Source organism: Chiloscyllium plagiosum, unplaced genomic scaffold (genome assembly GCF_037043375.1).
Source record: "Chiloscyllium plagiosum isolate Xiang-an unplaced genomic scaffold, Cpla_swu_hap1 HiC_scaffold_2, whole genome shotgun sequence".
NCBI classification, from domain to species: Eukaryota; Metazoa; Chordata; class Chondrichthyes; order Orectolobiformes; family Hemiscylliidae; genus Chiloscyllium; species Chiloscyllium plagiosum.
In genome coordinates, this window is record NW_028270140.1 from 41601675 (window position 1) to 41629307 (window position 27633).

General features: G+C 41.2%; 1 protein-coding gene across 7 annotated transcripts in view; it reads right to left on the reverse strand.

Annotated features, from left to right (window-relative positions):
* Positions 1–21205, reverse strand: part of LOC122562539 (leucine-rich repeat and immunoglobulin-like domain-containing nogo receptor-interacting protein 2) — a 740273-nt gene extending 719068 nt beyond the window's left edge. For all 7 annotated transcript variants that reach the window (XR_015760131.1, XM_087996373.1, XM_043715469.2 and 4 more), the window contains exon 1: positions 19160–21205. The gene's annotated coding sequence lies outside the window, so the exon portion shown is untranslated. The remainder of the gene's footprint in view (positions 1–19159) is intronic.
* Positions 21206–27633: the final 6428 nt, after the last annotated feature.

Consider the following 27633-nt stretch of genomic DNA (forward strand, 5'->3'; position numbering starts at 1 on the left):
TCAAATAAAATCCACAATTTTCCTGCACCTATATATAAAAATAATAGGACTTGATGATTAGAATTACAAATATTTTAAATGAATTTTGTTACAGGAATTAGCCAAAATATGCAAACATCTGATATTTGGTTTACAGTCTATCTGAAAAGCAGAAAAAATACATTACCATTTGTTGTAAATGTTTTGAAGTTAAATGCAGTTCAAATTAAAATAATTCAAAAATGTTCACAGTTGTGAATGTATTGTTGTAATAATAAAAGCTACATATTGCTTTTGACTTCAAACTTTTCAAATCCTGTCATGGCCTTGCTTCTCCTTTTCTCAGTAGTTTCCTTTAGCTGTACAACCCTCCAACAATCAGAGGACATTAGTCAGTCATTTTAAACCAAGGAATCAGAAAGATGATGAGGAAGAACTTTCCTACACAGAGTGACTTGGATCAGGATTGTGTTGTAGAAGATAATGGAGCCAGAGTCATACAACACAGAAACAGACCCTTTTGCATGACAACCAAGTTTCCTAAATTAAACTAGTCCCACTTGCCTGCGTTTTGCCCATATCCCTCTAAGCCTTTCCCATTCATGTAATGCTCCTGAAAGGGTTAACATTGGACACTGCATTAAACTCCACCCAATCTGTTGATGTCATGAGACAATTGATGAAAACCCAAAACAGCTTAGGAATTTGTAGAGTGAAGACCAAATCATCAGTCTCCTCAATCTTGCGAGCAATGTATAACTTATGAATAAAACGTGTACCTGACTGATTTCATGCAATAAATTGAATTTTAAAGAAGACAAGAGCCACTTCTCTTTAAGCATCGCAAATGGATTTGCTCTATCACTGCAAATTAAATAGTAATCAGGCCCTGGGAAGAAAGTGGAGCAGCAAAGTTGCCCAAACAAAATCTTGCAATATAAAAACCGAAAGAAATAAGAATGCTGTAAATCAAAACAAAAAAACAGAAAATGCCCGAAAAGCTCAACAGGTCTGGCAGCAACTGTTGAGAGAAATCAAAGGTAAAGTTTCAGGGTGAGTGACCTTTCTTCAGAAATTTTAGTGGTTGGCATTGCAGCACATACTTCAGAACGTATTGCCTGAGAGTCTGGTGCAGTCAGATTCAATCAAAGCTTTCAAAAGGGTGTTAGATAATTATCTAAAGAGAGCGAGAGAAAAAAAAATCAGGAGTAAGAGAAAATGGCAGGATAATATAACTACTGAGTGGATCTTAAAAGAGATGGCGCAGACGTGATGGGCCAAATGATTTGTCACAGTATAGAAGACATTCTTTGATTATTTGAGATCTGCAATCTTTTGATTAGAGCATCTTGCACTTTGCTGTAAATTGTTCTCTTCATTAATAGCTATGTATTCAGTTTTCTGGGGTCTCAGTACTGGAATTTCCTCTATAATCCTCTCTAACGCTCTGCTTATCTCTCATTAAACACTTGCTGCTTTGACAATATTTTTAGACCTTTGTTTGTGAAGGGCAAAGCTGGTAGGCATAGGGAATGCTGGATGACAAGAGAAATTGATGCTCTCGTCAAGAAAATGGAGGCATATGTCACGTATAGACAGCTGGGATAAAGTAAATCCCTAGGAGTGTAAAGACAGTAGGAGTATACTTAAGAGGGAAATCAGTAGGAGAGAAAAGGGGACATGAGATAGCTTTGGCAAGTAGGGTTAAGGAGAATCCACAGGGATTTTATTAGTACATCAAGGGAAGAACAATAACTGGGAAAAGAATAGGATTCCTTAAAGATAAGCATGGCTGTCTATGTGTGGAACCACAAGAGATAAATGAGATATTGAATGAACATTTTACATCAGTAGTTACTGTGAAAAAGGACACGGAAGATAGGAAATTTAGGCAAATATTTAGTGATGTCTTGAAAAAGAGTTCAAATTATGAAAAAGGGAGTGCTGGAGGTCTTAAAGTGCATACAGATAGATAAATCACTAAGACCTGATCAGGTGTTTCCAAGAATTTTATGGAAAGCTGGGAAAAGATTGCGGGGCCCCTTGCTGAGATATTTATATCATCAACAGCTATGGACGAGGTGCTGGAAGACTGGAGGTTGGCTATGATGGTGCCATTATTTAAGAAAGACTATAAGGAAAAGCCTTGCATTACAAATTGGTGAGTCTTTGAATGGGTAAGTTATTGGAGGGCATTCTGAGGGACAAGATTTACATGTATCTGGAACGACAAGGACTGATTAGGGATAGTCAACATGGCTTTGTGGATGGAAAATCATGTCTCACTTACTTGACTGAGTTTTTGAAGAGGTGAAAAAGATGATTGATGAAGGTAGAGCAGCAGGCGTGATCTATATGGATTTCAGCAAAGCATCTGACAAGCTCCCATGGGATCCAGGGGAGCCAGCCAATTGGACACAAAGTTGACTTGAAGATAGAAAACAGAGGATGTTAGTAGTGGGTTGCTGTTAGGACTGGATGCCTGTGACCAACAGTGTTCCACAAGGTTCAGTGCTGGGTCCACTGGTTTTCATCATTTATGTAAATAAATTGCATGTGAATACAAGAGGTAGGTTGGCATGTTTGCAGATGACACCAAAGTGGATAGTGTAATAGACAGCGAATAAGATTATCTCAATGTACAATGGAACCTTGATCAGATGGGCCAATGGGCTGAGGAGTGGCAGATAAGTTTAATTTAGATAAATGTGAGATGCTGCATGTTGGTAAGGTAAATCAAGGCAGGACGTATAAAATTAATAGCAGAACTCTGGGGACTGTTGCCGAACAAAGTGACTTATGGATGCAGGTGCATAGTTCCTTGAAAGTGAAGTCACAGGTAGACAAGGTGATGAAAAAAAACATTTGATATGCTTACCTTCATTGATCAGACCACTGAGTATCGGAGTTGGGATGTCATGTTGCAGCAATATAGAATGTCGATGAGGCCAATTTAGGAATAATGTGTTCAATTCTGCTGAACTTCTATCGGAAAGATGTTGTTCAACTTGAGAGGGTTCAAAAAAGATTTACAAGGATGTTGCTGGGATTGGAGGGTATGAATTATAATGGGAGGCTGAATAGACTGGGGCTTTTTTTCTCTGGACCATTGGAGGCTGGAGTGACTTTGGAGAGGATGAAAAAATCATATGGGACATGGATAGGGTGAATAGCCAATATCTTTTACCTAAGGTGGGGGAATCCAAAACTAGAGGGCATAGGTTTAAGGTGAGATGGGAAAGATTTAAAAAGGGCCTGAGGGGTAACTTTTTCATGCAGAGGGTGGTGCATGTATGGCATGAGCTGCCAAAGGAAGAAGTGGAGGCAGATGCACTATCTGGGTATATATATAATTAGGAAGGGTTTGGAGGGATTTGGGCCAAATGCTGGCAAATGGGACTCGGTCAGATTGGGATGGCCAGTCAACACAGACAAATCGGACCAAAAGATCTGTTTCCATGCTGTATGACTGCCCTAATCTCACTTATTGTGGCTCAGTGGTGAATTTAGCTCCTATGAAGCTCCTTCAGACATTTTACTATGATTAAGTTGATATACATCCACAAATCTAATTTGTTATTTTATCTTTGAGAGCTAATGGCTAACTACTCATTTGCGTACACTTTTTGATATGGCAGACAGTCTGCCCACACCCATTCCCATCAACAAGAGAAGCATGCAGTTTCAGTGCTGCCACGTTCATTCCGTGACTTTTGTGCACAGCCCTGCGAAATCAATTTTGATGGGTAGCTACAAATTAGGGAACCTTGCAATAGAAACTATAAGCATATGTTCTAGCCAGGCTGTAGTTCTTAAAGCGTGGTGCTGAAAGAGCACAGCACGTCCAGTGACAGCATCCGTGGAACAGGAGAATCGACCTTTCAGGCATAAGCTCTTCATCAGGAATGACTATGATCCTGCCCTAATCTTACCTGTTGTGGCTCAGTGGTCACCTCATTCCTGATGATGGGCTTATGCCCAAACCATGAATTCTCCTGCTCCTTGAATGCTGCCTGACCAGCTGTGCTTTTCCAGCACCACACTCTCGACTCTGATCTCCAGCATCTGCAGCCCTCACTTTCTCCTCCCTGCAGCTCTTAAAGGCAGTTTCCTCCTCGTAAGTATGAGTAACAATGACTGAGTGGAAACTGCTGCTTAATATCACTGCTGAAATTGGAAGAAAGAGAAAAAGTGCTTTTTAGGACAGAGAAAGGCCTCCGTAATCCATTTAAGTTGTTCTAGAGGCTTTTTGTAAAAAATGGACGTTGACAAGAAAAGAGAAGCCATATTTCTGTATGGGGATAAGAGGCTCCTGAGGAATGTCACATCACAATGCCAGTCTTGGGGGGGGGGGGGGGGGGGGGATGGGGACAGGTGGTCAGGGAGGTGAATGTCCAGAGCCTGTCTCAAAAGACCTTGCAACAGTATCGTAGGAAGTTTACTGATCTCACATTAGTGGTCAAGATCAATGAACATTGTCTTGACTCATTTCTGGGATGAAAGTATTTCTTTTAAAGAAAGGAGAACAGGTTGGGCCTGTATCCTTTCAAATTAGAAGAATGAAATGAGCAATGATCTGATTTAAACAGGTAAGATCCTGTGGTGCAATTAAAACTAGAGCTATGCTCAGGAAGAACTTCACCCTTTAAGGCAGAGAAGGAGATTGTTTTTTTCTCTGCCATTCGAATTCTGTTCCTTGAAAGGGAGTGGAGGCTGGAGTGTTTAAATGTAAGGCTGAGTTTGATAGATATTTGATAGACAAAGGAGTCAGGGTTCTGAGGTGCATACATGAAATGAGAGTTGAAGCCACAACCCATTAGTCATGATTTCATTGAATGGTAAAGCAGACTCAAAGGGCCAAATGGCCTATTCCCCCTAAGTCCTATGTTCACATAAATCCATCATAATGTCACATCTCCTATCCACTGCTCTACCAACCTGTCATTCTGCATAGTGTTTCACACTATCACCACTGTCATTAGCATTAAATAACTCACAACTGAAATTCAGACACCTCACTCTTACACTCCTTCTGGTGATGTTAGACTCACCCCTACCTCTTGCTGCTTCTAAGTATGTTCAGCTTTTTAGCTATGGAGGGCAGGCACATCAAACAAAATGGAACAGTATCACATACATTTTGCCATCTTCTGCCAATAAAAAGGTCTCACTCAATAGAATTGAGAAAGCTGAAATCAGCAGGAGTTAGGCACAGCTCAATCCACTGATCCGAAGGAGGATGAGATGTCCCTGGACATTCTATATCTGATTGTTACAGAGCTCCTGGCATTTTGTTATCATCGAAGACCACTTAGGGCAATTATAGAGTACTACTTCCTGCCTTTCTCAGCTGCAGTGCAGGTACTGGGCAGTACTACGTGGGAGAAATCAGAAATGGAACAGATTCGGACAAATTTTTGTTTGCTTAAAGCGATTCGCTTTTGGATAATGATGCATGGTATGGCAATTGTTTGAGGGTTGTAACCAAGGTGACACATATCAGAATGTAAGGTGGAAGACAGTGCATCAATGGCAATAATGGGATGCTCCCCTAAGAAAAGGGGACTCCGAGTGTCTCAGCCAGCCCATCCAAATGAACATGTCCTGAGTACCTCTCCATGCCTTCACCTCCTCCTCATAAGGTGGGGTTCAGAGTCTTGGTCACAATGATGGCAGTTTCCTGTTGATGAAAAGGTGTTCTCTCCACCCCAAAACCACATACAAACAGACAGACATGCAGCATTTAAAATACTGCTTCATCGGAATGAGAGACCTTTACTCAACGGCCTTTGTACAGTGACTCGGTATGTTTCCACTGGAATTACATTATCAGGTGGACGGTGTGTCATGTGTTCACTAGGGTTTAGGTAGTCACCCTCTGATTCATTTCATGGTGCATGCACTTGCAGTGTCACAGAACCCAACTTTGTGGCCTAATTAATATTTTGAAAGAAATCCAAATTTTCTAGTATTCGCGAATTTAGAAAATAGTTTCCTCCATTGAGAACATCTCCAAATGAAAATCTTTACCACTGGCCTGTATCTGAGGAGAGGGCACCTCGGCTGTCTTCACTCACCCGTGAGCAGCCTTAAAAGCAGAGTTCATCAGAATAGCTCAAGCAGGGAACAAGTATATGGTCAACAGAGGGTGCTGTTTTCAAGTTGAGATTGCCAAGTATTTCAGTCAGAGCAAAGAAAGCTTCAGTCAACTAATAGCTTATTCTGTAGCTGCAAGCAAAATAAATTTAAAGTAAATTAGAGAATAAATATGAAAAAGTAGAAACTATTTCAAAAATAAATTTATTTTCAAATAGGTAAATGGAGCGTAGGGATATATTATTTCATTAACCTTTTCCTATACTGTGAGATAACTAATTACTGAAAAATAATAGACAGAATATAGTTCAAAGAATGCCTTGATAAATTTTAGAATTGGTGCTTTATTACTGATCACTGAAATTTGATTAAACTCTTATCCACATATCTCTAGCATAATTTATACCTGGCATTTAGCTTTTAACAATAACCACTGTGCATTCATTGAGCATTTTTAAGATTGTAAAGTATTCCAAGATTGCCTTAGGTTTTTCAAGTGCATCAGACCATCTTCAGATTCTGGATTAGTGGTGCTGGTTAGAGCACAGCAGATCAGGCAGCATCCGAGGAGCAGTAAAATCAATGTTTCGGGCAAAAGCCCTTCATCAGGAATAAAGGCAGAGAGCCTGAAGCGTGGAGAGATAAGCTAGAGGATGGTGGGGGTGGGGAGAAAGTAGCATAGAGTACAATAGGTGAGTGGGGGAGGGGATGAAGGTGATAGGTTGGTGGGGGGGGGGGGGAGAGGGTGGAGTGGATAGGTGGAAAAGAAGATAGGCAAGTAGAACAAGTCATGGGAACAGTGCTGAGCTGGAAGTTTGGAACTAGAGTGAGGTGGGGGAAGGGGAAATGAGGAAACTGTTGAAGTCCACATTGATGCCCTGGGATTGAAGTGTTCCGAGGCGGAAGATGAGGCGTTCTTCCTCCAGGTGTCTGATGGTGATGGAGCGGCGGTGAAGGAGGCCCAGGACCTCCATGTCCTCGGCAGAGTGGGAGGGGGAGTTGAAATGTTGGGCCACAGGGCGGTGTGGTTGATTGGTGTGGGTGTCCCAGAGATGTTCCCTAAAGCACTCTGCTAGGAGGCGTTCAGTCTCCCCAATGTAGGGGAGACCGCATCGGGAGCAACGGATACAATAAATAACATTAGTTGATGTGCAGGTAAAACTGTGATGGATGTGGAAGGCTCCTTTAGGGCCTTGGATGGAGGTGAGGGAGGTGGTGTGGGCACAGGTTTTGCAGTTCCTGCGGTGGCAGGGGAAGGTGCCAGGATGTGAGGGTGGGTTGTTGGGGGGCGTGGACCTGACCAGGTAGTTACGGAGGGAACGGTCTTTGCGGAAGGCGGAAAGGGGTGGGGAGGGAAATATATCCCTGGTTGTGGGGTCTTTTTTGGAGGTGGTGGAAATGTCGGTGGATGATTTGGTTTATGCGAAGGTTGGTAGGGTGGAAGGTGAGCACCAGGGGCGTTCTGTCCTTGTTACGGTTGAAGGGGTGGGGTCTGAGGGCAGAGGTGCAGGATGTGAATGAGATGCTTTGGAGGCATCTTCAACCACGTGGGAAGGGAAATTGTGGTCTCTAAAGGAGGCCATCTGGTGTGTTCTATGGTGGAACTGGTCCTCCTGGGAGCAGATACGGAGGAGGCGGAGGAATTGGGAATACGGGATGGCATTTTTGCAAGAGGTAGGGTGGGAAGAGGTGTAATCCACGTAGCTGTGGGAGTCGGTGGGTTTGTAAAAAATGTCGGTGTCAAGTCGGTCGTCATTAATGGAGATGGAGAGGTCCAGGAAGGGGAGGGAGGTGTCAGAGATGGTCCAGGTGAATTTAAGGTCAGGGTGGAATGTGTTAGTGAAGTTGATGAATTGCTCAACCTCCTCGCGGGAGCACGAGGTGGCGCCAATGCAGTCATCAATGTAGCGGAGGAAGAGGTGGGGAATGGTCCTGGTGTAATTAAGGAAGATCGACTGTTTTTACCAAGACCATCTTCAGGGTCAACTCTGGTGCTAATTGTCAACTTATGGTCTCCAACCTTTTAATCCTGCTGTAACATTGTCTTAGGAAAAACAAATTCAATCTGACCCTTTCAATTCTACATTGCAATCTGTTGGATGTTGTTAGAAATTATGTTTGTAAATTGGAACAGGGTAAGGGATAGTTATGATGCATGTTGTGTTTTAACAAACAATGAGCCTTTCTTCAGCTGTTTTGAAAAGACTCACAGTGACAAATCCATACACAGCAAGACTGGGACTGACAGACCTACAGCTTAGGGTCAGTGGTAGGAATTGTAGAGTATCTACTCAAAAGCTAGAATTGAACAATATATGGAAACAAAATAAAAATGAAAAGCAGTCAACACAGATTCTAAAAAAAAAGGTTGTGCTTGGTCAGCCTTAATGACTTCTTTGAGGAAGTAACGAAGAAGATAAAAGGTAATTCAGTCACTACCAAAACTGAGAAGCAATACCTATCAGAAAAGGGTGAATGGACTGGACTCTTGTCTCTGAAAAGACCAAGGGGTGACATGATAGATGTCTTCAAGCTTTTGGTAAGATTTGAAACTTCCTATCTATGGTATTCAGATGAATAGCACAGACACATTGACGAGAACATGAGTTAAATAGATGGAAAATAATGAGCAGAGGGGCCATCCAGCGAGATATTTGTGCAGAGCATAAACACCAATTAGTTGATTGGCCTGTATATTCTGTGATAGTCTGAATAAAATATAGTTTAGGAATGGTGCTGCCAATTGATATGAACATACTTAAAACATTATTAAAAAGATTTCGGTAACACTATTAATCATTTTGTGTTCATTACCTGCAAAATGTTTTCTCAGAATAGTGAAATGCTCTTGATGAACATGAATTTCATCGACCCCTGGCTAACTCCAACAGAAAAATGTGTGTATTCGCAGTTGAAAGTAAAGAATAGTTCTCAGAATAAGGTTGAAGATAAATGGAATGTGTAATTACAATCTATTAAGCAATCAGTGAAAAATAATTGCAAATGCATTTCTGATTCAAGATCACGTGCTGGTACATTAACAAATTGTACTGAACATTCTAATGCAATGGCAAAATGAGATATAGATTGATTGATATCTGTAAACACCAAAAATATAATAGAATATAATCGAGTCTTTGCTAGCACTTAGATTGTTGATTAAGCAGAGGTGAAATCAATTTAATTTCAATTGAGTCTACTCATGGTGGAATATTACTTTCACATAACCTAGAACCTCGAACAGTGCATTGTTCATTGTGAATTTAAGATACAAACATCAATAACAAGCCAAGTTTGATTCCTGGTCTCTGACAGTGAGAGGGCCTAACAGAACAATGACAAGTACTACCACCAAAATGGCCTCAACTTCCCAATGGTTATGGAGTCTACCAAATTAGCCATGGTTCCCAATCCAGTAATTGTCCAGTGACTCAGCTGAAAATTATATACATACGCATCAGGCTGGGAAAAAAGCAGCCTTCTCACTCCCCATCCTACCGAAATAACTAGGTGATTTAGGTTTTCATGGTTCTTGTTCTGACATTTGATTCAGGCTGCAAAGTCAAAGTTCATCCAAACATATTTGTAAATAACATTCAGTGCTGTTTTTTTAACGCATGTGTGGGGATGTGGGCATCACTAGTTCACTCCTAATTGCCCAAAGGGTAGTTAACATTGCACCACATTATTGTGGATATGATGTTGCATGTATGCCATGCCAGATATTGATGTCAGATTTCCTTGCTTAAAGGACATTAATGAACCAGATTGGTATTTATGACAACAGACAGTGGTTACATGGTTACCATTAGATCAGCTTTCTTTTTGTTGAATTGAACTTTCAGCACTAAGATGTTCCAGTTTATTTGTCTGTGATTTACTAGAATATCCTTCAAGTTATTATTTTTAATGGACTCTCAACTTGGAGACATCAACACCCAGAATCCAATCATTACAGCATTGACTACACCTTGAAATGGGGAAAAACACCATATAAATTTGTCTTTAGAATTGGTTAAATGCTTGACCATTTCATCAGATCAGAAACATGGCAGAGATCTCTTCTAGAAGGAAAAGTTGAGTGGAGCAAAAAGAGGGGCCAATCTAGGAACATTTGTATAATGGCTATCACAGAATGTTTGCAGATAAGCGATAGACGTGTGAAGATATCCAGTGCAGAAAAGGCAAGCATGACATACTTTGACAGCAGATTGCTTGGTAGAGGTAACTTTAAGCAGCAATGGGTAAAATGCTGAATAAAGCATCTTCAGCACTGCCTCAACAAAATGACTTAACTCTAGACCAGCAAATAGTCATCTCTCTACCCTATTAGTGCAACAGTTCCAACTCCAGCCACCGCTGTGCCTTCTCTAAGAAAAAGATTGGACTATTCAGCAAAGCTTAAGATGATTGCAACTTTTTCCACACTGAACCTGGAATGGCCCCTTGCTGAAATGTTTGCATCATCAATAATCACAAGTGAGGCGCTGGAAGGCTGGAGGTGGGCTAATGTGATGCCACTATTTAAGAAAAGTGTAAGGAAAAGCCAGGGAATTATAGACCAGTAAGTCTGACATTAGTGGTGGGCACATTGTTGGAGGGGATCCTGAGGGACAGGATTTACATGCATTTGAAAAGGCAACGACTCATATGGGAAAGTCAACATGCTTCGTGCATGGGAAATCATGTTTCACTATCTTTGAGTTTTTTGAAGAAGTGACAAAGAGGATTGATGAAGGTAGAGTGGTGGACGTGACCTATATGACTTCATGATGTGGAGGTTCAGCTGTTGGACTGGAGTGGACAAAGTTAAAAAAACACACAATGCCAGGTTATAGTCCAACAGGTTTATTTGCAAGTACGAGCTTTTAGAGCGCTGCTCCTTCGTCAGGTAGCTAGTAGGGCTGGATCATATGACACAGAATTTATAGTAAAAGATCAAAATGATCTTTTACTATAAATTCTGTGTCCTATGATCCTGCCCTACTAGCTACCTGACAAAGGAGCATTGCTCTGAAAACATGTACTTCCAAATAAATCTACTGGACTTGAACCTGGTGTTGTGTAATTTTTAACTATATGGATTCTGTAAGGCATTCGACAAGGTTCCAATCTGGTAGACTGGTTAACAAGGTTAGATCACATGGAATACAGGGAGAATTTGCCATTTGGATACAGAACTGGCTGAAAAGTAGGAGACAGAGGGTGGTGGTTGAGAGTTGCTCTTCAGACTGGAGGCCTGTGACCAGTGATGTGCCAAGGATTGGTGCTGGGCCCATTGCTTTTTGTCATTTATAAAAATGATTTGGATGTGAACATGAGGTATCATTAGTAAGTTGGCAGACGATACTAGAATTGGACGTGTAGCGGAAAGCGAAGAAGGTCACCTCAGAGTGCAATGTGATCTTGATCAGATGGGATAATGGGCCGAGGAGTGGCAGATGGAGTTTAATTTAGATAAATGTGAGGTACTGCATTTTGGAAAGGCAAATTAGGGCAGTATTTATAGACTTAATGGTATAATCCTGGGGAGTGTTGCTGAACAAAGAGACCTTGGAGTGCAGGTTCATAGTTCCTTGAAAGTGGAGTCACAGATAGACAGCATAGTAATGAAATCATTTTGTGTGCTGTCCTTTATTGGTTGGTGCATTGGGTATAGGAGCTGGAAGGCCATGTTTGGCTGTACAAGGCATTGGTTAGGCCACTTTTGGAATACCGTGTTCAATTCTGGTCTCCTTGCTATAGGAAGGATGTTGTAAAACTTGAAAGGGTTCATGAAATGATTTAAAGATGTAAAGATGTGGCCAGGGTTGGAGGGTTTGAACTATAGGAAGAGGCTGAATAGGCTGATGCTATTTTCCTTGGAGTGTTGGAGGCTGAAAGGTGACATTATAAAGGCTTATAAGGTCATGGGGGGCCTGGATAAGGTGAATAACCAAGGTATTTTTGCAGAGCAGGGGAGTCCAAAACTAGAGGGTATAGATTTACGGGGAGAGTGGAAAGATTCGAAAGGGATCGAAGGGGCAATTTTTTTCACACAGAGGGTGCCGCATGAATGGAGTGAGCTGCCAGAGGAAGTGGAGGAGGCTAGCACAATTACAGCATTGAAAAGGCATCCAGATAAGTATATGAATAGGGAGGTTTTAGAGGGATATGAGCCAAATGATGGCTAATGGCATTGATTAATTTGGGATAACTGGTCAGCATGGACAAGTTGGACCAAAGGGTCTGTTTCCATACTTACAGCTCTATGGCTAAAGACTTCATCAGGTGTCCTCAAAACTTCAAAATTCAGGTCCCTTACAAACGGAGGATTTTAATCTGCAAATATGGGTTATATTCAAATCCCTGATATGGAAATAGGGCATTTCAAATGAGTTGCAAATGAAGCAAGGGTCGTAGGAGGCAAAAAAAAAACTTTTAGGTTATGGAATGCTCTGCCTGGAAATGTGGTGAACACAGGTGAATTGAGGCATCCAAGAGGAGACTGGATGAATACCAGGATAGAAATGGCATGTAAGTATGTGGGGAAATGGCAGGAGATTTCCACTAGTTAATAGAACCAGTGAAGGCATGATGAGCTAACTGGATTCCTTCCACAGCATAACAAGTCTGTAAGTCTGAGATTCATTATCACATACTGAGGTAGGTGCTGGCTGGTCTTGCTGCTGGGTGGAAGCAAAGGAATGTTCATAAGATGATGCAGAGCAAGCACAATTTATTCATCACATTTCTGCTCTCAATAGCCAGCAGCCATAATGCAAAGTTCTAACTAATGGATGTCCAGAGACCATTCCTGAATCAGGCAGGAATTGATGTATTAGATCAGTGCCCAACAACACTGCCCACCCATTGATGGTCAGTTTATGACACTCATTTCCTGCATGGTTTCAGTTGGTGGTGCAGTAAGAAAAAGTCCAGTGAGTGGGTTTCTGTTCATGTTTTCTGAGGCTAGTGGACATGCACCACAGAAACAACTCAGGCCAGTGCCACTCTTGGTCCCCTATAGACCTCGCGTCTAAAAATCAATTGGTGCTCCAAAACTAACCAGATGAGCAAAACTCAACCTGACTTTCCAAAATGAGGAAGAATACCACTTGATGGTGTGGAAGATATAGATTGATAGGATGAACCAAGTTTTCAGCTCAGACCCAAAAGGTGAAACAGCAGAAAATGTCAGAACTTATAGTCAGAGAAATAAGAGAAACAAGACAAGATAGGGAAGAGAAGCAGACGGCAAAATGTTGAGTTTGTTGACTGAAAAGACAAACTGTGGGTTTAATTTTAACTCATCCAAAACTCTTTCACTTGCAGAGTTAAATTTTGTCCCATGAGAGTTGCCAAATTGAACTGTTGAGAAATCTATGCTCACCTGTGGAGTTTCTGTTTGCCTATTACAGGATGTACACTTATTCTTCCCTTTAGCATCCCTAGCTACTCAAGCTCAGAGCTTCCATGTAGGAGATAAACAAATGTTTAGGGACATTTTAGTAAGTGAATGGTAATTCAGCCAGCAAAATAATTTTTCCTGCTATCAACAGCCTATTCATGTATGCATTAACATACTAGGTAATGTGAAACTAAGTACGGTGCTTTGCTGAATCCAGTAACAGGTATATCCCTCCAGGGATTGTATTTTAAGATTGGGTGAACAGTGATGAATTTGTGCTCCAGCTCACAATCAAAGTGTTGAATTCCAATCCAGTCGAAAAAGGATGGCATAGTTTTGAGATTTTGTGATTAACATTGGGATTGAATGTCCAAAATGCCAAACAGAAGTCCTTTATCTCTTCCTCCCACAAAGGAGAATAGCCACTGATTATTGTGAGGTAATGGCCAAGCAGAGATTTCAGTTCTTGCTGAGTGGAGAGCAGATGCCTGGGGCAGTTTGGTTAATAGCTTCTGTAATTGTGCAATATGTGCAAATAATTGCAAGACCATTGCCCAATGAAGAAATTGGAGAAAGCCAAGAAGCACAACAAGAATAGTGTAAATCAGAAAATCATCAGAAAAATTGAGCAAGGGGATAAGAAATAAAATTAAATATACAAAGCGTTGGAACTGAAGGATGGTTCAAACATATGGTCACATAATTATAGATAGACTACACTAAGTGTTCACAAAACCTAAATCCAGAAGAATATAAATCTCATCACAGGAATACAGGTGAGTCTCACTCAGATTTGGTAATATTGAATCAGATGGCCTTGCAAGCTCATGTCTGAATCAATATTAAAAAGGTGATCTAACTGAGGGGTCAAGGATTAAATTTAATATTACATGTGACGTAAGGATTTAGGAGCAGGAAAAGACCATTCAACCCTCCTGCCTGCTCAGGCAATCGATTAGGTTATAGTTGACTTGGTTTTGGTCTCTTCTCAACTTTCCTGTCTGACCCCATAACCCTCAACTCCCCTGTCATCAAAAATATATCAAACTCTGCCTTCAATATTCTGAGTTATCGACCTCTGCTTTCTAGGGAAGAGAATATCACAGACTAATGACACTGAAAACAAAATTTTCTTTCACCTGTTTTAAAAAGGGAGATCTCTTATTTTTAAACTATGTCCCCTCATTTCAGTATTCCCCACAAGAGGAAATGGCTTCTCCATACCCACCCTATCAAGTCCCCTCAGGGTCTGATGTGTTTCAATAAGACCATCTTGCATCCTTGAAACATACAGATGGAAAGAAACTACTTAATTAGATTAAATTCGATACAGTGTGGAAACAGGCCCTTCGGCCCAACCAGTCCACACCAACCCTCCGAAGAGTAACCCACCCAGACCCATTTCCCTCTGACTAATGCACCTAACACTACGGGCAATTCAGCATTGCAATTCACCTGACCTGCATGTCTTTGGACTGTGGGAGGAAACGCACACAGACACAGGGAAAATGTGCAAACTCCAAAATTACAGAAGCCTCGAACAGTCGCCCGAGGCTGAAATTGAACCTGGGATTCTGGTGCTGTGAGGCAGCAGTGCTAACCACTGAGCCAACGTGCCGCCCCAATTCCTTAAAAGTGGGAAGTTCTGGACATTAAGACATAACCTTGATGTTAGAGGCAGGCTATTCAAGAATGATATCAAGATTTTTTTCCTCTCAAAATGTAGCCAGAATCTGGAACTCTCCCAAGTTTCAACGCTTCAATTTCAAGATTTTTGGTGGATTTTTGTTTAAGGATGTTAAGAGAACAACAACGGGTAAATAGAGTTAAGATGCATGCATCACTAATGTAGTTAGATGAAATGTGCTCAAGGGATGAATTGTCTGCTGTCTTTTGTATGATTGGAAAAGTGTAGAACAGCCAATGGGATTTTATTTGCTTTTCTCATTTCATGGGATAAATGATTGATAGCTGAACCAGCATTTATTCACAATCCCAAATTACTCTTGAACAACCACAGGGAGTGGATTGCTTTATTTCTCCCTCCAACTCTATTTTGATTTAATCCCTACCCTCTCTTCACTTTTTTCTTTGTGCAGCATTGCCCTTTGAGAAGGGCACTGCTTGTCACTGGCCACCCTTGTGTTTCCTTACTTCCTGCTGGTGGAAATTGAATAAAGATTGGTACACCTGTCATCTTTCACTGTGTCTCACACCTGCACACACAAAAAAAGACTACCCTTGAACTGAATAGCTTGCTTAACCATTTCAGAAGGCAGTTAAGAGTTAACCACATTGGTGGGGACTTACATGAACCAGGTCATGAATCAGATGAGTTTCAGCAACAATTGATACATGGTTGTAACAAGCTAGCTCTGATATACAGCAATCTGGGGCTCGTGTGGTTCAATGGTAGTGTCCCTACCTCTGAGCAAGGAAACTCAGGTGCAAATCCTACCTCCTTCAAGGGTGTGTGCATTAACATTTGTGTAACAGGTTGATTAAAATAAATTGAGCTCTGGAAATTATTTTACTTTCACTAACTGCAATCGTAGGATTCAAACCCATGTCCATCTGTGCCTATGGATTACTAAATCAGTGGCATTGCCACACGTTCTCTATCACCATGATAATTCTAGGACAAAACATCTGGCCTTTGCTGGGTGAGCTGCAGCAGTACATTGCTGAAGTGGTGAAGAGATATTGGCTCAGAACCTGTAAAAAGCAGCCTAGAAGCTGCCACAGAGCCTTCTCTGACATTAGGTTACGCATTGAAGTTGTAAGTCTCATACCTTGGGGTGGCTCCAGTAGGCTCAGGTTTGAATGACCACCTAGGCTGGACACCAAGATTTCATGTGAGATACCAATGTGCAGAAGCAGTCACGTCCATGAAAAACATGGCGTATCTATCAACGTCCACATGGATTGCAATTATAGCTCAGCCCGAAGCCAGAGATCTCCCAATGGTTTGAACGGAGTAACAACAGAATATGTAGCGCTATTTAAACCATCCAAAAAAATCATTATATCAAGCAAATTGGCTGTTCATGAACCGAACACAGGGGAGTTGAGTTTCCAGGTGGTTAGTGCCCTTAGATGTTGAGACACGGTGAAATGGACGCTAATAAACGTTAAAGGTTGCTCACAGTCTGATTAACAGTCTGAATCAAGGAATTTGAGAACAAACATTTGAAGCGATTCCCTCAACAAGAATGACAGCCTACCATCGATAACTCTTCCACAATAAGACGTAGCTGCAGGTTTGAACATTCCCTCTGTGCAAGACATTCGGGACTCCCACTAATAAGCTAAAACAACCTGAGACAGACTGACTCCCGCTGAGTCACTTTCCCTCCCATGTCTTAGTTTTGAAAAGGCATCCACTATGTCTCGCAAAGAATTGTCTCAATGGCATTTTCTTTTTACGGGGAGGGGAGGTGATACTGTTAAAAGGCAGCCTGCTTTCTCCCTTTATTCTCTCTCCCGTAATCTGGTAAAATACCGTAAACTCTGAACAATTGCAGTTCCTGCTGCCCGCCCTGGAGATTCATATGGAAAATATCACAGCAACGGGCTCCCTAGGAACACTCCTTCACAAGTATGACTCTGTGCCAAGTATCATGGCATGGTCAGGCATCAGAGCCAGGGACTGAATATGGGAGGAATCTGACTGGCAGAAGACGGTAAAGTGAGGTTAGAGTCATGATTTCTGCCATTTCAAAACTAAATCTTGAAAATGCAGTGCATCCAACAGTCATGCTCCCCTGGCGTTTCCCTATAGCTGTCGGCAGTGTATTAGACTGTAGCTAATCTCAGTTCCAATGACGGTTGCACTAAATTGACAAAAAAAACACTATTTGCAATTCTCGATATCGGCCCTGGCAACTGCAGATTCATGCTGGAGTGCAGTTTATTCGCCAGAACTGATGGTCATTTTAAAAAAAAGTAGTCTTGTCGCTTAGTAAGATACTTGTGCAGTCGATGGATAGTGAAGGACATCCAAATTCCCCAAATAAGTTGGCTAAGGTTTCTGATTGGCAATGCTCTCTCCATAAACTGACATGCACAAGACACGCACGGTTACAAGATGTGGAGTTGTGAGGCACCTGTTCTGCAAATATTCGATCTCAGCAAGACGAGCTGAGATGTGTGTGCTGGAGTGTACCGCTTAGCAGAGGTCTGAAAGTTAACAAAAAAAAAACTGTTTGGTGAACAGCACTCATTGTCCAGAATCACAACTGGATAGACCGGGTAAAAGCTGCCAACTGAACCTACGTGGTTTAAATAGAGGAGTTGAGAGCAGGGCTCGCTCTGGTGCTGGCAGGAAGAAGGAATGCCGTTTTTCCTTCTCTGGCAGTCAAGTTGAATGAAGCCCTATCCATTCGCACGGTATGGGCGGGGCGATTAGCTCCCGTAGGTACAAGACGTGAATAGTGCATCTCCTAGCGTCGTCTTTTCTGCAAATGTCCTATAACTGGTATGTGTGTGTGCGTTTTTAAAGAAAAAATCCATTCAGTACAATTAGTGATTAATTAGGGCCATTTCAATCATTCAGTTCTGCTACATCTTAATTTGGGATGAGAACCGAAAGTTGATTTAAAATCAAGCTTCATTTCCTTTTACAGGCTTGAGTTTCTCGGTAAACCAACCGATTTGTTAACTTGCGAAAATAAAAAAAAATCTCTACTTACTCCGAATTTGCAATGTCGTCAATTGAGATTTCACCGCTTGGTTTTCTCAATCTCTGCTCCCCGCCCTCTCTCCACCCAGTTCGATGGTATTGTGCTATCAGTTGTGGTCAGATATCCGAACTGAAAGCGACCTGCTTACCTTATTTGCGTTGTGCAATTTGAAATGAGCCTTCCAGATCGGTTGTCAGCACATTTTAGAATACAGACCGAATCCTTGCTTGAAGTCCAGGCGACATTTGTGAACTCTTTCCAGGCAGTAGGTGTCAAAATGTTAGCTCATTAACAGTGATGGACTTTTTAAAAATAAAATCACTACTGCTCTGGCATTAACATTGCAGTTTTGGCAGCTCTGAACAGTTCTCAGCCTTACTCAACATTATGACAGAAAGCTAGAGAGCTATAAGAAATTAGGAAACTAGCCATGTCATGATATTCTGCGCATTAACATGTAAGGAACCAAATATTTATTTTCAAACAAGTTTCAGGAGGTTTTTATTTTGCAAGGCTGGTCTGATTGTGTTGTGTGTTCATTGGACATCGGGCAGTGAAGACTGCTCAGCGCAAATGTGCACAAAAGGTTAGTTTGGATTCAGAAGTGAACGCGCCCAGCAGCGATAGAATTCAATCCAGTTTGTTTTTAAATCTAAACACTGGCGAGAATTATGTCCATGTTGCTCACGGCGAGACAGTCGACAGTGCTGGAAATGTGACAGTAAAAGTAAGCTGGGTTTATTCTCTACATACTTTACATGGACCCATGGGTCGAATCGGGTTGCATGTACGAGCAAATGTCGAGTGTATTCTATCACGAAAGGCATTTAGAAATCGTTTCGCTGTATTCATTTCTTATACTGGAACTTCCAAACTGGTTTACAATAGCAAAGGCAAGCTTACGAGATGCATTTTCAGAGCGTTCTCTAACAGTCGGTATTAATATCGACAATAACAGCGGCGACAGACACAGGCAAACACGCACACAGAATAGTTCTGTTTCACTACTTACCCAAAGATGCTGTTTATAATTCCACGGTCCCTGTGGTAATCACCCGGAGGTGGACACCAGTTCTGGGACTGTTCCCCCTACGTCGCTGACAAACGAGGCAGGGATGTGAGAGGAATAACGCCCTAAACTGAGCTTGGAGGACGCTTCCTTGGCTCCTTGCACTCGATGTTCCGCTGGCGCTTTCTACAGGCTCGCCACCAGAACTGAGCCCGGTGGAAGAGAAATCACACAGGAGGTTGCTTCCTCTTCCTGCTCCCTCTTTGTGAATGGACGGCGTGGAGCCGGCTGTAGCATTCCACATTGATAAATCATCCTTCAATTCATCCCACGGTTAATAAGCTTGTTTCCGAGGGCAAAAAAAAACTTTGAGGTAATGAGCTTTGAGACACCGAGAGAGAAGGAAAGCTGTTTGGGTGGGGGTGGCTACTTGGAGCGTTTTGTCAACTATATATGTTCTGCATCACAGGCACAAGTCTTGGGTTCTGGCAATTACTGGTACCGTGTATGAAGTTATCCCAGAGATTAACGTCTTGTATATTCCTTTGGGAACTGTTTTAATAGTATGACATTCTGTTTTGCTGGAGGATTTTTACCACAGACAAGAATGAAACATTAAACCGACAAATCAGCCGCTTATTTTCTACCATATCATACATTTATTCCAGAATGTTTGAAGGGGAGGGGCAGCGTCTAGAGTTACACTATAGGTTGGAAAAGTGCTGCGTGTTTAGTGAGGGTGACTGTCCGCTACTGGTTCTTGAAATCCCCCCCACCTTCGGCAAGCTATAGTCGTGGCAATTTGCACAGTGGAATGGAAACCGCTCCAAACCACCACAAGGGTTGGTGATTGTACAAGAAGGGACGGTGAGCATTTGATGCATTCTGTTTTACCGTGGTTTAATGATGCACAACCAATACGACACTAAAGGAAGAGACGAACTGATCTTTGTGAAGTAATGGGGATTGAACACTGGCCCAGCTAGGCGACAACTTTCACTTGTAAAGGCAACCCGGGACTTGGAGAACCTGGGGAATCATTGAGACTGGGGGTGTTCCAGCTTCAGGATCTACTTCAACAAATCTGCAAATTAAACTCAACTCTCCTGATCCTCATCAGTTCCACTGTTGTGTTTCTATTTGTTGTTATCACTTGCAAAGCCGAGAAATGCTTATTTATTCCTTTGCAAATCCCAAAGAAACTCTGTCCAAGAAACCACTAAACCACCGACCACCAAAAGCCACTGAGTCCTCATGTGAGGCAGAGAATATATCACAGGCATTATGGTTGCACTGAAAGCAGACGGTCTTCAGTATCAGTATGGGCGGCTCTTTTTCTTGTGCTGTTAGGCTGTGCTGACATGATTCAGATTCCATAATCCACTGGGGAAAGAATAGGAGCTACAATTGCCCTGACTCTTTAGTCGGCCGGATACATGGGAATGGCCATACTTATTAGTAAACCAGCCATCAAGCTGGTTTGGAAGACAACCATTTGAATTGCTGACTCAAGCCAGCCAAATTAATTGTGAACAATTCACGACATTAGAGTCATAGAGATGTACAGCACGGAAACAGATTCTTCAGTCCAACTGGGGGCCGACCCGATATCCTAAGTTAACCTCATCCCATTTGCCAGCATTTAGCTCGTATCCTAATAAACCCTTCCTATTCATATACCCATTCAGATGCCTTTTAAATGTTGTAATTGTACCAACCTCCACCACTTCCTCTGGTAGCTCATTCCATACAAGCGCCTTGGTGAAACCCCTTAGGTCCCTTTTAAATCTTTCTCCTCTCACCTTAAACCTTTGCCCCTCCTTTTGGACTCCACCACCCCTTGGAAAATACCTTAATTATTCACCCTACCCATGCCCCTCATGATTTTATAAACCACTGTAAGGTCACCCCTCAGCCTCAGTCACTTGAAGGGAAAATATCCCCAGCCTATCTAGCCTCTCCCTTCAGTTCAAACCCTCCAATCATGGCAACATTCTTATAAACCTTTCCTGAACCCTTTCAAGTTCAACAAATCTTATCTATAGTAGGTAGACCAGAATTGCATGCAGTATTCCGGAAGTAGCGTAACCAGTTTGCTATGATTACAACATATTGTAAGGTAATGATGTTTTGGATATCTTTGATTCGAGGTAAAATGGGGTATCTTCCTCATCTTCTTCACAATCTTCCCATAACAAGTTTGGGTGTCTTGATTACTATGAGGATAGTGAGGTCTAGGCTAAGGCTGAGTGAGAGCAAAGGCAGATTCAATCAGGAAATAAAGTCAAGAGCAGCTCTGCTCAAAGACAACAGACTTTCAGTCCCCACTTTTTTAGCAGTAAGAGAGATATAGGGGCGTTTCATAGAGAGACAAAGGCTGAATCTGGTGTGGATGGTAAAGGGAATAAGTGGGCTATCAAGTAGAAATGCAAGAGGGATGACTGTTATTGATGGGACACATCCTGTAGAAATCTAAGGCCTCCACGTGCTTTGTCTAAGGTTGGATGGGGGAGCAGAGAATAATAGGCCGGAATAGGCCTTACTGCTGACGTTCCATTCATGATTTTTGTGAAAATTATTTGGTAATTGATTTTCTGGCTCAATAAAACAGGGAGAAGTTGAGAACCTGGGACATATTTTGGACTGGTTCCTGTCAAACCTGCAATTCTGCGTAGAGTGACCATTGAAGTATAACTGTGCCATATGATTTTCCATCATGTTTGAAAGCTAAATGGGAAACATATTTTCTGTAGTTTAGTGAATTCATTGTTTACTAAGGACTATTTAGTGAATGAAAAAAAAACACAAACTGTGGGTACTAGAGACCTGAAACACACAAAAACTGAAATTATTGGAGACTCTACAATGGATTATAACAGGTTCGCATGTGCGATCCCTGCATACTGAACAAGGTTTGGCAGCATCTGTAGATAGAAAACAGAGTTAAACATTTTGAGTCCAGTAAGAAAGGGCCACTGGACTTGAACCATTAACTGTTTTCTCCAATTGTTAGTATTGGTTTTAACTTGTTTGCTACAGTAAAAGTCTTAAGACTTGCAGATTGGATACTCTACTGAAATTGTTAAAAATCACATAATACCAGGTCATGGTCCAACAGGTTTATTTAGAAGTACTAGCTTCCAAACAAACCTGTTGGACTATAACCTGGTGTTGTGTGATTTTTAACTTTGTCCACCCCAGTCCAACGCTGGCACCTCCACATCATGGCTATTGAAATTGATCACTGCAAATTCAAATCTCTTGTTTGAAGTCATTGGACTCTACAATGGATTATAACAGGTTCACATGTGCGATCCCTGCATACTGAACAAGGAATTCGACAGGGAGGTGAGCATGGAAGCACACAGCATAAGGCATCATATACTCAGATAAAAGATATTCGGAAAAATAGTTGTAAAGTCTATAGTTTGGATTATGCCTCATGAAAAAAAAACACAGCATCTGTGGGTGGATACAGATCAATTGTCAAAACAACAGGAAAACAATCTTCACAGTACAGCAATGGCTATACTTGAAAGTACTTCCGTTGGCTATAAAACACTTTAAGATGTTAAAAGGTACAATGTACTTGCATGTCATTTTATTGAAAAGATAGCTTGGACCTCCATTTAATTATTCATATGAATGAGGACCTCTGAAACTATAGCATATCAACTACAACTGCACCAACCCTGTCACTCTAAGTTATGTATGTAAGTTATTGAATAGGCTTGAACCAGGAACTTTCCTAATCTCAAAGGCAAACATGTTGAAACAGATCCTAAGATGATATTGGAGACAGGAAATTTCTCTTACATTGATGATGTTTACCAATGCATGAAGATAATGAACTGTGGAAGTCAGGATAGGGGAAAATGTCAATTATCACAAAAAGTTCGGATGATGGTGGGGCAAAAGGCCAAGGACAACATTGTACAGTAGCATTGAATGGGAATGAGAATACAATATCTGATGTACTGATGGACATCTGGAGATGAAAGGTGTTGAAATGTATGGAAGAAAAATGGAATGTGCAATAATTCTACTGGTTACTTTTTTACAATTCTTGAATTTAATGTCTTTACACTGTTACATGTATGATTTGGTTCTTTATTATAGCTTGGTTCACCAATATAAACAATTTGGTTGCCTATAAATGTCTGTTCATAAGTCAGATGGCCACTTGGGCCACTCAGGAAAGGGATTTGTTTGAAATGTGGCATGTGCTAATTGGTTTAAATTTAATCAGCTCCAACATGGCAAAGAAAACATTTCCAATCCTCTGTCTATTCATGATCAAACCTAAATAGTTAATTAGCAGCAGATAGAGCTTTGGCTGAATAATTTATTTTGATTGTACATTGGTTACTGCAAAAAAATTACTAATGCATTGTTTTTAAGATAGTGGTTAATTCACTCTTGTTGGAAGAAGCAGAGCAGTGGGATTATTTGGATAGATCATTCAAAGAGCTGACACAGGCATTATGGACTGAATGGTCTTCTTCAGCATTGTATGATTTAATGACATGTGCTAACATGGAGTTCAATGGTATTTTAAGCAAAGATGTCAACCATAAATAAAAACTTAAATCTCTGCCATAAGGCAGTTGCATCTTGGCTTCTGACACATGACCTGATAGATTATAGAGCAATTGCAAAATACTGAACTCTTGATGACTATTTCATAATGAAAATGATTTACTTTGTTGGAATAAATTTAGACACTAAAGAATGCAAAAAAAAAAGGTCAGCATAGAGATACACTTTTGAAATGTTTGAACGAGTTTATAAATACTACTTCTGGAGTCATTCAAACAGACAATTGAAGATGATTCTAACTATTTTATTTAAGCAACAAGATGAATCAAATGTAGGAAGGTTCCCTCAGTTCATTTATTCAAAGAACAATTTGAAATTTACAAGAAGTAGGACCAGATAGATTATCTGTGCATTTGTTTAAGATGCCAACATACATAGTTGCCAGTTGAAATCACCTGAATTATCATTCTAATAGTCCCAATGGAGGCATTGTTGCAGGAAAAAAAAGCTTGCATTTATTTAGTATCTATCACAATGCCATGACATTCCAAAGTGTTTCTTTGCCAAAGAAGCTCTCCCTGAAGTGTAGGAGCTGTTGTTGGAAGGGAGATTTGGAGGATTGTTCAGTACAGGCTACTGAAATCTCAACAAAAGTGAGGTCCAAGTTGATTCCACAAACTGCAGTGTTAAATTTCTCCTGTTCATAATAAGTCCAAGACACCAAGTTGCATTGTCATGTTGGATACCAAGGACATAAAACCAGAAAGCTTATCTTAGTTGCTAGCAGTCTTAAGTCCATCCAGGAGTTCCAACAGAGTAAGTCAAGGGCAGCCTCCAGTGCCAGTCCAGGGGATTGGATATGGTCAGTCAGCCACTCAGAGCAGTCAGAGTCAGGAACCTCTCCTTACATGGGTTGGGCAACCCATTTTTACTCTTTCTGTGCTATTGGGATCTGCTTTCTCCTGGAATGAGAGAGAGGCAGTCATTAAGGAGATAAAATTGCTTGTCCAGCTGACACTTCATGTAGGTGGGATGTGTCCCAAGCATATAAGGATTAGTGGCATCAGGGGTTGTCATGATAGACAGTGAGTGGGGAAGATATTTTTGGCAACAGAGTGTGGTAGACCATGAGCCTTGGTGGGAGGTGGATACAGGAACAGAGTTAAAGTCAGCATGAGGTATTGGTTAGAAAACAGTGGCACACACTGGCAGAGTGGAAAAAGTGATTAACCTTCTTCCTACATCATTGCATGGTCTTCCAGATGGCTGACACTGTATCCACCTGGGTGGCAACCTCAGATGAGACTGGCATGGTCTGGTGTTGTAGCTTCCCAGGTGTTCATGGGGGAAGATAAAATCTCACATCTACACCATCCCATTCACCAAGCCATTCAAGTCCTTACCAGCAGAATGGGGTGCAAATTTGCCCTTGTCAGCCATATCTAAGGCTTCTGTCAGGAATTATGCTGGGCAGCTCTGGACAAATGGCGCCTGTCCAGATTCACAGTAGCCTTTTAAAGAAGGTGCTGTGCCAGTGATGCTGCTCCATTCTGGCCAAAAAGAAAACACAAATTAAGATTCAGGATTTGTAAGTTAATACCACACCAGAAGGAACTAGGTGCAAACATCTTTCTACACTAGATTAATCTGACAGTCTCCCTGAAAATAAAAATGCTATGTAGCTCCCTTGTCTAGTCACCATCATTGAAGTGACTGGGAAAGAGACCAAAAATAGCAACATACCATTCAGGGATCAGACTAATATTAGAGTTATTGGAATAGGAAAAGGACATCTGTGCTGCATATGTATCGAATCAAGATTGATCATTACCTCATATCCATTCACTGCTCTTTGTTCCATAACCACTTGTTACCTTGCCAGCTAAAAATCTATTGATCGCTTTCTTGTAAGCTCAAATTATTCTCACTTTCACAGCTTTCTCAGTGAGCAAACTCTTAATTCCAACTACCTTTTTTCTGCAGAAGAACATCCTGAATGTCCCTCCTGAGTGAACCAAGATCCAATTTTAAGAGGATGCCCTCTCATACTTCATCATCTGACAAAAGTAGTAGGTTAGTCGTACCTACCCTGTTGATTGCTTCCAACCAATTAAAACCACTCAATAAGTTCACTCACTCCATCTGCTAAACTCAAAGGAATAAAAAAATGCCTTATTTACCAACTTGTATTTATCTAGTACCTTTACTATTAAAAACAGTTCCCTCAGTGGTGTGCAGAGTGGGAAACAAGAAACCCAAGCCAAAGTTAACAACAGTGTGCTTGAGGACATGCTAGGTTAGATGACCAAAAACTGAGACAATTGATATTTTTTTGGAAAGTCTTGAAGAAGGAAATAAAAGTAGAGAGAAGTTTAGGGCCCAGGCAACTGAAGCCACAGCTGCTAATATTTCAGTGATTCGAATTCAGTATGTATTTTACCTCTAATCTGTTGTGTGGAATATAGGATAGGGATGAGGCAAAGAATGAATGCTTGGCTGGAGTTTTGTTTTGTTTCAGGCAGAAATGTTGTTGTTTCGTTGCCATCACTGCAAACTTCATCCAGGAATCTAGGAGAGGAATAACATGTGGGATTTCTATTACCAAGTCAAAGCCTGACCAGCATTGTAGAGGAACAGACCTTAAGTGCTTCCCAAATCAAAATGACATTTATTTTCAAAAGAATAATCAAAAATGCTTGAAAACATTAAGCAGTTCAAACAGCATCTGTGCAGATAGAAACATAGTTAGATTAGATTAGATTAGATTACTTACAGTGTGGAAACAGGCCCTTCGGCCCAACAAGTCCACACCGACCCGCTGAAGTGCAACCCACCCATACCCCTACATTTACCCCTTACCTAACACTACGGGCAATTTAGCATGGCCAATTCACCTGACCTGCACATCTTTGGACTGTGGGAGGAAACTGGAGCACCCAGAGGAAACCCACGCAGACACGGGGAGAATGTGCAAACTCCACACTTATTATCTCAGGACAATGATTGATTGCTAGAACAAGTAGCTATAAGGTATTGAACAGTTTTTAAAATTTATTTTGGATCTTAGCTCTTTTTACCACTTTTTGGTGTCTTTCCATTGTGATTGTGAGCCCATCGCTGCCTTCACAAAGTCAGTCCTGAAGTAGTAAGAGAGACAAATGGGAAATTGGGATTGGACATTGTGGGATAGGAATCTCCCCATCCAGAAACATATCCATGTGAAGGATGGGAAAAGAGAGTGGGACAATTGTTCTAGAGGCGGAACACAGTGGAGCATTAGTACATAGAGATGTGATGGTGATGTTGAAGCAGTGTTAGTTTCATTACCCTATTTTGCCATTGATTTTTGCCTCCTGTTCCATTCAGTTTCAAGTGGGGCACAGTTCTGGATGTTTTAATGCTACAACAATGTTGCACATTACAACACATTGCAGAAATCTTTGAGACTTAATTTTAAAACTCCAAGCATTGGTGCCTCTTTTATAAACCAGAAATTTCCAGACAGTCCAATTAAATATAATGAAACACAAATGGTTACAATTCTTAAACAGTCTTCAATTCACTCTTCACCACAACCTCACCATTATGAAATGGACTGTCAGACAAATTTTACAATTTTTTTATTATTTTGATTTTCAGCTCCACACTTTCATACCATTTTAGAAAGTAACAGCAATGTGATTACACTTGGAGTAATCCATGTGTCCCACAAAATTTCATTTTAAAGGGAATTTAAATTCTCCTGAGTTGGGCAAGCTACAATCTTAAAATAGCTGTCTTGAATCTCCTTGAATTTGTTCTTGTGCTCAATCCTATGGCTTTTCGAACAAAGGATTATAATCATACAATTTAGTACTGCTGCCTCATGTGGACTGGACAGCAAGTTTACCTTATTTATTCAGGCTGAAGAAGTGTATCACATGAATGTAACTGAAACA